We start from the raw sequence: 10,142 nt of genomic DNA, 5'->3' as shown, positions 1-10,142 counted from the left end.
CCTGTTCAATATCTTTATCAACGATCTGGACGAGGGGATCGAGTGCTCCCTCAGTAAGTTTGCAGATGACACCAAGCTGGGCGGGAGTGTTGATCTGCTCGAGGGTAGGAAGGCTCTGCAGAGGGACCTGGACAGGCTGGCTCGATGGGCTGAGGCCAACTGTATGAGGTTCAACAAGGCCAAGTGCCGGGTCCTGCACTTGGGCCACAACAACCCCAGGCAACGCTGCAGGCTTGGGGAAGAGTGGCTGGAAAGGTGCCCGGAGGAAAAGAACCTGGGGGTGCTGATTGACAGCCGGCTGAACATGAGCCGGCAGTGTGCCCAGGTGGCCAAGAAGGCCAACGGCATCCTGGCCTGTATCAGAAATAGCGTGGCCAGCAGGAGCAGGGAGGTGATCGTGCCCCTGTACTCGGCACTGGTGAGGCCGCACCTCGAATCCTGTGTTCAGTTTTGGGCCCCTCACTACAAGAAGGACATGGAGGTGCTGGAGCGTGTCCAGAGAAGGGCAACAAAGCTGGTGAAGGTCTGGAGCACAAGCCTTATGAGGAGCGGCTGAGGGAACTGGGGTTGTTTAGTCTGGAGAAGAGGATGCTGAGGGGAGACCTCATCGCGCTCTACAACTACCTGAAAGGAGGTTGTAGCGAGGTGGGTGTTGGTCTCTTCTCCCAAGTAACAAGCGATGGGACGAGAGGAAATGGCCTCAAGTTGCACCAAGGGAGGTTTAGATTGGACATTAGGAGAAATTTCTTTACTGAAAGAGTGGTCAGGCCTTGGAACAGGCTGCCCACGGAAGTGGTTGAGTCACCATCCCTGGAAGTATTTAAAAGACGTGTAGATGAGGCACTTAGAGACATGGTTTAATGGGCATGGTGGTGTTGGGTTGATGGTTGGACTCGATGATCTTACAGGACTTTCCCAACCTTAATGATTCTATGATTCTATGATTTATTACGTACGGACAGAAGATGTGCCACCATTCATATGGGTTTTTTAAATACTGACTGATTATGAACTCTATGCTTGCTATCGAAGTTATTGTCATGGAGGGGTGATTGCAGTGGGTTACATGTGCTCCCAGCGCTCGCTGCAGCACACCCCCCGCAGTCCCGAGTGGTGTCTGTCTGCTGGTCTCAGAGTGGAGACTCTATCACCACAAACAACAAATGCAATAAGTGCTTCTAATGATTTGTTTCCTGTGTAGTAGTCTGTTCTTGTATCTTAACCCCTGACAGCTCAGTTTTATCAAATGATAAGATGTTTTATCATATGAGTCAATGCTTAGATGGAAAATGTGTTTTGGGAGAACTGGTGACGACTTACAAGTTAGTTTGCTCAATCCGTTTTTCTGTCATTGGACTTGTCAAGCATGAAGACAATCAAATCCTGGCAGCATTTACATTTGGTGTCCATCTAGAATAACTGACTGAGTCAAGGAATTATCTCAGCCTGACACTTGGAGTCACCAAGGGGTTTTCTGGGCCAAAGAGAGCCAGTGGCAGGCACACCGTCTCTAGTGGGGCTCCTTGATGGCCCATCAGGATAAAACCAGCTTCTCTCTGCTGTGAGAAGTTTTCACCTACAGATGTCTCCTGTGACATGTGGGCCCATGATTTCCTTGGCAACTTTTCAAAACTGGGCTTTTTCAAAATTATTTCCGTATTCACTCAATAGTTGGACATTCAGAGTTTGGCAGACTTGGAGAAAAAGATCTGCAAGGGAATTCAGGGTTCAGAAGGTCACAGTTATCAGTATTTCAATTTGCTCTGAACTCAGACTTAAGCCCAGAAGGAATCATTAAATATTGTTATCTTCTGTAGATCACAAGCCATTGACTTTCATACAGCTACCCTTTGTTGAGGCCCCCAAAATGTTTGTTTGATTACTCATTTCTTCCATGTGAGATTTGATTGTTGATTTGAAGACATCCAGACATGGAAAGCCCTCCACTTCTTTTCGTAGTTTGTTCCAATGGCTAATCACTCTCACTTGTTTCTCAATTAAATCTGTCTGATGCTGGCTTCCAGCCAGCTATTCTTATAATGTCTTTCTCATGAAGTAAGACAGCTTTGCGTAAGTCAGGGTCAGGCACTGGCAAGCTACATCCGCTCAAGCAAAATGCTCTGCAAGAATGATTGTTAGCATTTTTAATTACAAACTCTTTATATATTTATTTAAGTGAATTGAAATTAAAAAACCACACTGAATTAGTGTTTTATATAGCATTTTAAAAGGCATTGAGCATTATGTGAGCATATGGTTTTATTTTAATATTTCTCTAGGCAGGTATTATCGAGAATTGGCAAAATACAAAAACCTACATATTTGTTCTTCTGCTTTGTATAACGAACATCTGCATTCTTGTCTATCTATCTCAAGTGTCTGTTTATGAAGTTAGAGAAATACACTGTCTAAGGAGTAGGCCAGAACAGCACTGGAAACTCTAAAGAAATACCAGCTGACAGTCTGTCTGACTAAAGAGAACGAAATAAAACTCAAAGCTTCACCTGTCTGTAACGAAACTCATAGGGAAAAACCTTAAAGACCCAACTATGGCATTCAATTAGAAAGCTGTTTCTTCTCTGCCAACTCTACCCTGAAATCAAGATGGACAGAGAAACTGAGGCCTCAGATGCCCAGAAGAAACGGGAATTACTCAAAAATGCAGAAAACACAGCAGAGAAAAGAAGAAAAAATTTGGGTCTGCATCCGTTGAAACCTATGGAAGCTTTGCTCTCAATGCTAATGCATGCTTTACTGCTTTGACTAAAATATTTCTTCTAGATAGTCCCCTCAGATTCAAGAACTGTTAATGTCACTCCCCACATTAATGTCACTGCGCTGGGGTGGGTCCATCTGCCGTCTGTTTACAGGCTGGGTTCGGAAGGATGTCACCATAAGGACATACTGAAAACATGAGACAAGCACACGAATGTTTTGTAAATCCACCAACCTCGAAGCCCACAGAGATCTAAAAGCAGGCAGAGAGCCCAGGGGCAAGGGCAGGAAAAGTAAAAATACTAAAAAAAAAACCAAACTAAACCAAACAACCTGTAAAGTACTACTCTAGAAAGTTACTGTCATCTTTCTAATACGAGTTTCAAAGACGCCTACAAAACAAACTAGCCAAGATTTATTTTAATAATTGAGACAATAGTCTAACTTCTTGTTGTTGGTCTCCACCACGGAAGGACAACACTGCACTTAACTAGTCGTTGTGAATGAATCGATTACACAATCACCATTAGTGCAGTTACCGATTATGCCCTTTCACACAGCCAGAGGAAACCAGAGACAATCCACGTACATTAATGTGCTGCACCTTTTCTGCAGGATATTCTGGCATCGCATTAAGTGCTATTTCCAGAGACTGCCTGAAGCGGATTTAAATTCTGCTTGGGTTGAATAAAGGAAAGATAATGTTACTTCAATCCCTTTGAGTCATCTGGGTTATGTTTTGATCATATTTCAGGAATATTCACATTCTTCCCATACATACTGTGAGAGTATTTTTGCAACATATAGTTCTCCTTTCTAAGGTCATTTATTTTAGTTTCAACGCAGCCATGCTGATAAATGGGAGATGAAGGGGCATGAGAACTTACTTCCCCATTTAATCACAAACTCTAAACAATAAAATGTACTCCCCAAGTACTAAGAATAGCTTTGGGCCAAATCTTACTTGTGGAAACTGCCATGACTTTTAATTAGCAGAGTCAAGAACCACAGGATTCATCTCCGAGGCCACTTCTATACCCCTTTATTAGGCCACATAAATGTCTCTGCTTGGCTGACATTACTATTTACCACTGCCGGTTAACACAAAAAGGGGAGGGGTGGGGAAACCCAGTCCTGAGCTCCTTGCAGTAGCCACTGGCAGCCAGAAGCTGGCGTTGAATGGAGCAATTGGCATTTGCACCCTCAGGTTTCCCTGAGCACCTGCACAGACGTTGACTTTATTCCATTGCAAAGGTCGAAGTCCATTGGTATTGCCTCAGTTAAAACCACCTTTGCTTTCCTCATTCCCATGCTTTGCTCAGGCCTATGCAACAGGGCTACAAAGAAGTGCACTCTCATGGCCTCGATGCCCTGTGAAATCTCAGTCCAGTGTGGGATGTCCTGGAAGCCACCATGGAGTCCGCCATGAAGGCTGTGATAAGACTTGCCATGGCAGGAGAAGCACAAACGAGGCTATCTGCTTCTCTAAAAAAGCAAAAGAAACCATGCTGAGCCCAAGGAAACCCACTGCAGGGCATTTTGTGCTCAGGGCTGTCACTAAGAGTAAGTCTGACGGATGGCCCCTTTAAGAAGGTGAGGAGGGAAGGAGTAAAAGCTTGAAAACAGAGAAACTAGCTGTTTGTAGAGCTGTGCAGGACTACTGATTAGTGTCAGTCACGAATCCACCATCTCTGTGTTTTCATGTCCTCCATACGCCTACTCATTGGGTAGTTCTGGTAGTGCCTAATGGGAACCAGGCTGTGCAGTAAGCTTAGATGGCTTCTGTGTCAACGCTAGCTCTGGCAGGGATGGGGCAGTTTTACTGGTATATCCGTCACCTCATCTTGGGATGCTACAGGATCACTTTCCAGACATCCATATACACAACTGGAGGAATATACTTCTTGACAGTGATCACTGATCATTGGGCGTAAAAGGATGTAGGAGCTAGAAGAAAGATGGTGGTGCAGTCAGGGGAAGAGCATCATCCGTCTGAAATCAGCACATGTTCCCTCACCCTCGCACCCTGGAAAAGCCACTGCTCTAAAGGACAAGTCTCAAGGTCCCTCTCTCAAAGGTCCCTTCAAAGCAAATCTTGGAAGAGTAGACAACTGGCAAACTTCTTGGTCCTCCCTGGATCTTTGCTTGGGCTGATACAAGTGTGGAAGCTAAAGCGGGGGTAAGAAAACACTGACTAGTGACAGAGATTTCTGGCTGGCAAACTAAGAAGACATCGGACCGGGGTAAGACTGTGGGAGACAGCGAGCCTTGTGGGAGAGGCTGGGCTGTCTGACTTTCTGGGGCGCGCCAGGCTGCTCGGAAATGGATTTCTGGCACGTACTCACAGACGGAATTAGCTGGTGCCTGGCCCAGGAGGGAATCAGCTCTACGCGCCTCACGTGGCAACCATCAACCCACCTGGATAAAGACTGCAAGCTTGGGATGGGGAAATGGAGGGGTGGGTGTCAGGGCATCAGGGGAGGCAGCCGGCTGGCCAGGGCCTGGGTACCGAGAGGGATCAGCACCTTAGGGCAAATAGTTTGCATTCAAACAAAGACCATTCCCGTTAAGACCTTTTCTGACGTTGTGTAAAGTGGCTGTGGGAAGCACTGGCTTGCTCAAAAATGACATAGGGGCTGAGTCTGAGGACGGGACATGGCAGGCGCTTTCTGCAGCTGCAGGCGCAGGAGCACAGGGCACACACAAGCCGCACGGCCCTGCCACCCGCTTCTCCTGCTGCTGCCGACGGGGGAGATCCGGGTTCAGAGGCCGTCTGACCACTGGTGCAGGCACGGGGAACCATGTTCAAGTGGGGGGGCGGGCTGAGGGACAGGACAGAGGGTCCTGCTGTCCGACCGGGGCTGCAGCCATATCGTCCTGCCTGGGAGCCCTGCCACCTCGGGGACGCCTGCCCGCAGGCAAAGCTGGTCCTGGCACCGCCCAGCTGGGCTGGCACTCCTGGCCAGGGAGATGCTGGCAGGGACAGAGACACCCTGGGGCAGGGACACCCCAAGGGACTGCAGCCGTGGGTGACCCACTCGGGAACAGAGCAGGAGGAAAAGCAGTACGCGGCAAAGAGCAGCAAAACATCATCTGCGGGAGTGAGACAACACAAGCACACCCAAGAAGCAATGGAAGTTGATGGAGAAAGGACAAGGATAAAGAAGACACGAGCAAATATATGAGCAGAATACCTATGCTCACAGTTTTATTTTAAGTCAAAATATTTTTCCCCCTAAGAATAAAAGTTAAAAGGAAAAGGTAAAAGAATCTAATGTGTACGGCTATGAATGAAATACCTCAATCTTGAAAGACCAAAATGGGAAAAATAAAGCTTATTTCAATTCTTGTTAGGTTCCCTTTTCTAAAGACACCTGGCTCTGACACTCTGAATGCATTTAATCACATCTGTCCTATTAAGCAAGATTGAACGACCTAAACTGGATGAAAATTGTTGCTGGCCCAAACATGACTCACTAGGAATGGAAGCCAGCCCCATTAATTACTTTCTGTAGAGCATTCCCATATGTGCATTATTCACACTGAAGTTCTAAGCACGTTGTAGTTCATGAGGCAGAGGTGGGAAGACCCTCATTCGCATGCAGGCAGAGAGCTACGCCTTCGGACTGAGCATGCATAAACTGTGGGAGAGGGGAGTGATGAAAATAATACGGAATTCAATATGATTAATGAACTAGCTTTAATAGAATTGCCGCCATAATCAAAAAGGGAGACACGATTAAATGTACAAAGAACTCGATGGGAATCTGGTGACCTATAATCAGTTACAAATTTTGATACTTACCAGCTCTCTGTTCCTATACATAGCCTGGGCCTCCAACTATGTGTCTCTCCTGTCTGTTCAAGTATAAGCTCATCAGAACAGCAAGTGTCATATCCAGTGACGCTATGCTACTTTCAAATTTTTACAGACCTTCTGAGCTGATGTGATTGTTTTCTCTAAAAGTGATAATAAAACGTATTATATCTTAATGAAATAGCAAGTTACTGCATAAATATTTTATCCTATGTTCTCAAAAATATAAAAAAAACACTTGGTGCAGTCTATGCTAAACATTTTTTTTGTAACGAGCATGTTAAAAGGCTGCTGTGTTATTATTCTGAATTATTCTGAAAACACTTGCCCTGATTATGCAGCAATAGGCATGTGCAGTTGATTTGAAGGAGCTAAACTTTGCATCAAATTTCCCCTGGGTACTGTGCGAAACTGCACAATAAATGAGTGTTGCTGTAACTTAAACAGATACTGAGTCTTCGGAGACATGAAAATAAAAATGTTGTGGTGTTAAAATGTAGCCCTGACAGGTCTATTACACTCTTCACAAAGTCTGATAGTTTTCTTCTAACAGTAGCTGTCTTAAAAATTAATGATGCATACTTTCAGTGTTATCTCATTACTGATGCACAACTCAGTAGGTTCAGATGAGATTCCAGCTAGATGGGTATGCCCTCGACGTACAGGGGAATGGGCTTAGTTCACCAAAAAGCTTTCCTTCTCTGTGTGTCTTTATTTTTCTACTTAGTCTACAGAGACTTTCTGTGAGATCTTCCACTCTGTGTTCTCCTTTCTAGTTGCCAGTAATACTGCTTTAGATCTCCATCTTGGGTTAAAAATTCCATATGATAGCATAAAAATAGGTTTTTTTTAACTGAAGTTTGGAAAAAACCCCAAATATTTTAAGCTGTGAAGCAGGAAAAAAACCTTCTTCTATAGCACCTTTTAAACTTTCCAGGAATATTTGAAAAGATCCAAGCAGATGAGAACTTTCCTCCATAAAGATGCAAAGGTATACAGCATTCAGAGTATTGAAACTCCCAGCGTAATTGTTATGATAAATTCCTGCTGGCTTATTATCACTGACTAACAATGCAGAAAGTAAGTAGCTTTTAGCCTTTTAATTTGGACTCATTTAAAACTAATTAATCTCTGTAGTCAGATGTCAAACATGCAAACCAGCTTTCTAAAGGAGTGTCCCTGTGATTTAACACAACTTCTTGCCCCCTTCCACCCAGTCAGCTCCCGCCAGCCCAGAAAAAGCCTGGGAAAGTAGGTAAAATCCACACTCTGACCCAAAGGCCGGCAGATTTGGCTCTGCCAGGGGAGCGCAGGATGTGAGGGGGTACAGCTCAGCGCCCCTCACCCAGCTGGGGCCTCAGATTTCAGCAGACACATGCATGCCAATAGTGGATGGATATACGCACACCCAGTATTCCCAGTATGGTCGAAATCCTGCAACTGATGTTCTTTTTCCCTTTACAGCTGAATGGCGGTTTACACTACTTGAGCTTACGCTGCTAACATCAATCGATTCATCTCTAAATGAGAATTAATGAAGATGTATGCTTAATACCAAGCTGGGCTGGCCGGGTGCCCAGGTATTGGGAGCTATGCTTTTTCCATTACTGGAATGCATTTACTCTCACTGATGTGCAGAATTCGAATCTTATTGTTATTCTTTCTAAATTAAAAAAAACCTGCAGAGGCAGAATATCCAATTAGTACTATAAGACTGAAGAATAATAACCCAAGTTTGGTCAATAGGACAAAGTGCTCACTTTGTCTGGGTGGCATTTTAGTGAGGGCATTCCTAAAGGAGCTGAGAGATTCGATATAAAATGAAATGCTTTCATCAACCTTCAAAGTGTCTGATCTCCCAGGAAAGAAAACCCTATGGAACTGAATCTTACTTAAGTTTTTCTTTCAATAGAAAGAGCAGTATGGAAATTTCCTGGTTAACAAATGTTTGATTTTACACAAATTTCAGTTCTTTACAATGCTGGTCACATATGTTTTAAAAGATGCACAGTAAGCTGCAGAATGACATCTGCTTTAGAGAGGGTCCGTTTTTCTTTTTTTCATATTATTTTCCATTATATGAATGGTAGAAGAAGAAATGAAGTTAATTTTCTGATAATTTTTTCTTTTGAAGACTGAAAACTACACATTATCATTTTGAGTTATGACTTATCACCCTTTTTTCTCCTTTTCCGTAGAGGTTGAATTTTGTTTCATCTACCTCATCTACTTTGAAATATTCCAGAGCCATGCAGCCCCAGAAGCAATAAAAATATTTCTGCTGCACAATACAATAAAAAATGTAACATAAAAAGTTAAATAGGTATCTGCATCTATTTTGGCAGTATAGGCATAGGTATCTTTTGCTAGCACCTCCCAGTGGAATAATCCTTTTAATTTTTATTCTGGAAAGCACTTTGGCACTGAGCAGTCTTAGCTGCTTTCCCTGGTGCTATTCACTGGCTGAACTGAGACAGATGGCCAGCTGCTTTGTAAGACGAATGTTTATTCTTGCTAAAATCTGTGCTGTGATATCATGCATAATTAAGGGAAACGCATTTTACTGGACTGCGGAAGCTGAAAAGCACATAATCACATGCTTTATGTTTCTTTAACTTAAGGTTCAACTTTGGATCACCTGCCCAGGTGGCCACTTTGACCCCCAGGCACCCTGCAGCGCCCAGACCGATGCGTTGGAGCAGGTGGGTCCTGGCACATAGAAGAGTGAAAGTTTTACCTTCACTACTAAGCTGGCATCGCCCAAGATTTCATACCATAGCCACACTGCAAGCTGCAACTATCAGTGCACTTGGCTAACAATCGATTTATTTAAATAGTAGTTGATGGCTTAATAGTATTTAATTAAACTCATATACTGATAGAGACAGCACAGTTGAAACCAAGCTTTGGCAGCCTGTTCCCTTCGATGGAAACGGAGTTGTGTGTCGTGGACTCTGACGGGGGAACCAGGATGACAGAAAGAAAATTATCCCTCGCACATCACCCCGTGGTACCTGGCAGCAGGGAACTACCAAACACTGCTGCCCCATCTGAACCTTCTGTTCTAGAACATTTTTCACATTGCACATACTCTGCATATTTTTTAAGCATCTGTAATGAAACATAGCTATATGTATGTACGTGTGTATACACGCACAGATGCTCTAACACATATACATATGTGTGCACATATATTTTTTTATATATATATTTACAGACATATTGGGCTGCTCTCACACTGGAACAAAACTGTATCTGTTCCCGAAAGTGATTATTTGATCCCACACAAAGACCTTCATCCTGCAAGAAGATCGGACATATTAGCTTCCAATACTTTTGAACTTCTCTTGCTGGAGCAAGCTTAAATCCCTTTTACATATCGAGTTTAATAAGAAATTTGTTGTCACTGTTTTGAACAACAAAAAAATCATTGCAAGAAGCTATGTGTATTCCTGATGGAACTGTAATTTTCACATATTTTCCAGCAAAGTTAGACTGCTTTGTCCCAGATTCTGATGCTACCCTGGGGGGATTAAGCTGTTCAGAGGTTGCATCAAGTTCTGCACAGATCCCAGGGAAAACATTCTTGCTCATCCTGGCTGCAAATTTT

Source organism: Calonectris borealis, chromosome 2, assembly GCF_964195595.1.
Source record: "Calonectris borealis chromosome 2, bCalBor7.hap1.2, whole genome shotgun sequence".
Taxonomy (NCBI): domain Eukaryota; kingdom Metazoa; phylum Chordata; class Aves; order Procellariiformes; family Procellariidae; genus Calonectris; species Calonectris borealis.
Note: the sequence above shows the minus strand (reverse complement) of the source record.